This window comes from Stegastes partitus, unplaced genomic scaffold, assembly GCF_000690725.1.
Source record: "Stegastes partitus isolate 25-593 unplaced genomic scaffold, Stegastes_partitus-1.0.2 Scaffold235, whole genome shotgun sequence".
Classification (NCBI taxonomy): domain Eukaryota; kingdom Metazoa; phylum Chordata; class Actinopteri; family Pomacentridae; genus Stegastes; species Stegastes partitus.
The window spans coordinates 125,259-130,247 of record NW_007577966.1 but is presented as its reverse complement, the minus strand read 5'-3'; positions in this window follow the sequence as shown (position 1 = coordinate 130,247).

Sequence of the window (4,989 nt, the reverse complement as noted above, 5' to 3'; positions counted from 1 at the left end):
CTTCTGATATATTAACTGTTAGTTTGTCGTTATTTACCCGGGTGGTTGCAGCACATTTTCACAAAATTTTACTTTCCGCTGGCTGGTTTGAAGAGCAAGTTGAAAAATCTGAACTTTTGCGATCTGACGCGGCACGATGGCCAATCAGCGTTGAGATTCTCTGGCGGCATCAACAACATGATTCATTCATTTTTTTGCAACGACACTGTGAACATTGATTGATTTACTCACCCCAGAAGATAAGAAGCCTCATGACTAGCCAAGGCCAAATGATCATCAAGCTCTGCAGAAGCCTGATGACGATCCTGATCATTTGAATCAGGTGTGTTGGAAAAGGGAAACATCTGAAACATGCAGGATTGTGGCCCTTGAGGACCAGGATTGGACACCCCTGCCCTAAAGGGACATTGGCAGACTTTTTTAAAAATGTAGTTTCTCGCGCGCACAAGACAAAACTATCTTGTGCTCACAAGAAACTATCTCGTGTGCACGTGAAAACTTTCTCGTGCTGATAAAAAAATGTAGTATATTGTCCACCTCACACTGATGGTAAAGAGGCATAATTTGTGTGTTGATGACGTTTCGTTAAAGAGTTATTGATGCCGGAAGTCCAAATCTGTTAATATCTTTCCAACTTTACTGAAGTATAACCGAGTCCAAGATAAACTAAGTGACTAAATCAACTAAATCCTGTATTATCATTTTCAGACAAGCACGCAGAGATGGACTGCTGGTCTATTGTGTGCACCTGCAGTGTGTACAAACGAGGAATGATCTCATGTGCACACAAAACTATCACGTGCTCACAAGAAACTTTCTTTTTTTAAATATGTATAATTCTGTTTTACCCCAGGAAGAATAGCTGTGGCTTTGCTGCGGCTAATGGGGATCTTAACAAACTAAACTAAACTAGCTGACAGTCGAAGCCTGGTTAAAGTTAAACGTAGCAGCATTAAGCTAACAATGTTTGTGTTGTGTTTCATGTAATCAGGCTGAAGTGTGTTGTGTTACTGTTATGTGGTACATTGAGTTAATAAAACTGTCCGTGGAGAAGCTGGTTCACGTTAACGTAACCTTCAGGAAACTTAAACGTGATTAAAACTGGAAAGTTAATGTTCTATCAGTAGTCCTGAATATCTGCTGTCTGATGTTAAACTGGATAAAACTGTTCATCAACACTGTGATCTGTAACATGTTTTTGTACAGCTGTTTACAGTTGTTGAATGACTGATGCACATGTTGTAGTTCTTCTTATTGCAGTGTAGATTGGAAGAACAAACACCCAGAATAATAGTGACTGACACTGCAGTTAAATATAATATTTAAAATACAGCACAGCGAGGCTGAAGAAAAAATAAAATCTTCTTCCCTAAGTGTGAAGCAACTACAGGTCTTTAGGTGTTTGGAAAACTATACATGAAATAGGAAACGTTTCCAGGGTTAATTAAAACGATTTAATTTGAGTGTCCTTGTGATCCTGGGAGCTATGTTGTCCGGGGCACTAGCCACTGGTAGGGTCTCCCAAGGCAAATTGGTTCTGGGGAAGGGACCAGACAATAGCGATTCAGAAGACCCAGATGAACAGAACAAGGACAGCCGCTACCTCGCCCAGAATAGGGTGACCGGGGCACCCTCCTGGAGCCAGGCCTGGGAGCGTCTGGTGGCCGAGCGGGGCTCAGTTGGGCACAGCCAGAAATAGTAACATGGGGCCACTGCCCAGAGGGCCCACCACCCTCAGGGCAGAAGATTGGGGTCCGGTGCTGTGCCAACTGGGTGGTAGGCAGGAGCGGGTGTCCTGGCGTACTGCCCCCTGGTGGCTTAGACTAGCTCTTGGGACATGAAACATCACCTCACTGGCGGGGAAGGAGCCTGAGCTGGTGCGGGAGGTGGAGCGTTACTGGCTAGATATAGTTGGGCTTCACCTCCACATAAAGCAAGGGCTCCAGAACCCAACTCCTTGAGAGGGGTTGGACTCTCTCCTTTTCTGGAGTTGTCCATGGTGAGGGGTGCCAGGCGGGTGTGGAGATGCTCACAAGCCCCTGGCTGAGCGCCGCCATGTTGGAGTTCTCCCCGGAGAGTGAGAGGGTTGCTGGTTGATTTCTCAAGCGAGGGAGTTTAAGTGCGCCACCTGCTGCCCCCACAACCCGGCCCCGGATAAGCAGAAGATGATGGATGGAGCTTGCCATTATTTATAGCAGATATGCAGCATTGAAACAAACACATTCAGGACAAGAGCTTCATTAATACCTTTATTGCACATTTAAAAACTACATTAAACAATTCTGAACTAGAAAGATGTGTCAAAGTATGTAATCAATGGCTGAAATAAATGTGTTGCCATGCTTACAGTGGAGTGTAAATACTTAAGTAATAAGATAAGTGTGCTTTATGAAGACAAGGAGCTGAAACTGCAGTTCAGCAACATTACTAGAATAGATTAGGACGACATCAGTGCTGCTCTTCCTCACAGGGATAAAGAAGGAGAGAAGACTCTTCGTAGCTCTGAAGGGAAAGGGAAAGCAGCACTCTGATTACATGAGTTCTTCAGTAATCTGGTAAAACACTGTCATCACTGAAAAATCACTGAAGTCATCTGGTTCATCTCCGTCTCCTCCGGTTCCCCTAAGTATTGTGGTTTAACCACTCTCTCCCCTACTCAATCAGTAGTGTTAATACTAGGCTTGTATTCTTCGCGGTAAGTTTGATTATTCATTTGTTAAATTTGTTCGTCATCCTTTAGAGGATGTTTTGGTAATTCCCCTTTAGTAAGTATTCTTTAGCGGTAGTTTATATTCCCGATTTGTTTGATTCTTTGGTTCGCATTTGTATTGTGAATAAATATTTATTGATTCCAACTGGGAACTTGGTCATGTCATTTGTCTGCGCTTGAGCCTTTGTGTTTGAAATCGTGACAGCAGATTATTTGTCCATCACAGTAAACATTTAGTCCAGTGTGTTATTTCCTGAATCTGGTGCAATTCTTAAAACTTCAACGTTACAGAATAAAAATATATTAAAATAAATAAATGTTGCCAGTGATGAGTGACATATTTGCAACAAGCCTTGCAAGTTTAAAGTAATTAAAACTGAAACCACAACCTTGCCTAAACAAGATGAAATGGACAGAATGCATCTCTTTATAGAAAAAACATCTGTTTGTAACAACTGCTACAGTTTGCTTTTGCAGTGGCTGAACATTTCGGAGCCCTGCTGTTTTTATGACTGCAGGGTTCACACCTATTCAGGAGTTGTTTGCCTTTTACTAATGTGCTCCAGTATAAATGAATGCAGTGTAGCTAACAGTCTGCAGGAATAAATGGTTCTGTTTATGTGACCTACATACGAATGAAGAATTGAAGAGAATAACCACTGTAAGCCTTAAATCTATATTTATGGCCGAACTTGGCTATTGCCCCCAAAATGAATGGACATAGTGTCATGAAGGTGAGGAACTTGTTGTGATATGGACATGTTTTAGTAGATGTACATGGTTTTTTTGTGATTATGTCTTTTTGTGTGGAAGGCTGCTTTCTGAGTTTGGGGTTGGGCGGGGCTGATTCGGAGGAGTACGCTCTGCAGCTGCAGCGCATCATCTCAATCAGCGTGCTGGATAAAGCTTCTCTTCACTTGTCCTCCAGTGCCAAACGATTGCCTACCCATACGTGGTACTATCCGGCCACTTAGTTGTGTGAAACGAAGCTCTCTCTTGTGCTCAATTTCGAGTTCTCTGGTAACCTGCGTGTGTCTCTGTGTGCTTTCCAGCGTCTCCTCTGTTCCAGTCAATCGAGCCTTCCACGCCAGCCGTCACGCAGACCACACAGCCCTCACATCTCCCCTCACGAGCGCTGGCACGAGACATCATCCTCCCCACTGGTTTTCTGGCTGCACTGTGGACCCCCGGATCCCTCACCTGCCTCCTGGTGCCCCTCTCACTCCCCGGGTCTCCCGAATAAACCTATTTACCTCCTTATCTCGCCTCCCTCTCGTTTGGGTCCCGCACACCCGTTCCTACGGCCACCTTGCCGTGACAGAACTATGGGTGAGAGAATTAGGCAGATCAACAACATGCCTCTTGAGGTACTGAGGTATGATCATTAAGTTGTTGGCAGTCACCCATTCAGATTAGATTATTTAACCTACTTTCCTTATTCATTTGTTCCCCTTTTTCATAAAAAAAAAAACTCAATCGGTTCTGTTTGCTGTATTGTAGTGTACCTTGGAGAAAAGAACAGGGCCTTTATTAAAGATATCACAGCAACTGTCCATCATAAAGGCTTGTGAACATTTATCAAGCGCTGCTGCTCTTCGCTTAGTCAGTTCAATTATTGTATGAAACCTGTAAAAAAGATGAGAAAGAAAAGGACAATTGAAAATCAATGCAGTGCATGTGTACATATGTATGTCATGCCCTCTGCCTCTGGCACCACCTAGTGGCAGTACCTCTCCCTTCCTTTTCCTTGACCTTTTCTGAGCGGGGCGTGCATACCAGTGGAGAGCAAGTGCAGCGCATCGGTAATCACCTGATTGCCCCAGCTGTGGCAGGTGTGGTCCATTCATTGCGCTTCATTCATTCTTCCATAAAAGACGCCAGCGGACCGCAATTGTCCTGTTTGAAGCTCTGATTCTGTTCGTTTGCGAATCCTGTTTCTATTGTGATACAGTCCGACCATCCTCACTGCCTGGAATTCCCTCATCCATTGTCCATCCATCGTTTCCTCACTGTCTGATCCCTCCTTTGATCTCCATCTCCAACCAGTCTCCTCCGTCTTCACCCGGCTTTTCCCCCCATTCATTCCTGGACCCTCCACGATGCATTGCATCCACCAGCTTCCCCCCTCCCTCATCCATCCGTGCCTGTCTGTAAGCTTCCAGGCTCTTGCTTAACCAGTCAGTAATATCATTGTGATTGTTTGTGTATGTATAGCGTAAGTAGTCATTTATTTTCTATATAGATTTAGTGTAAGTAGTGTTACGGCCCCAGAGCCTCTG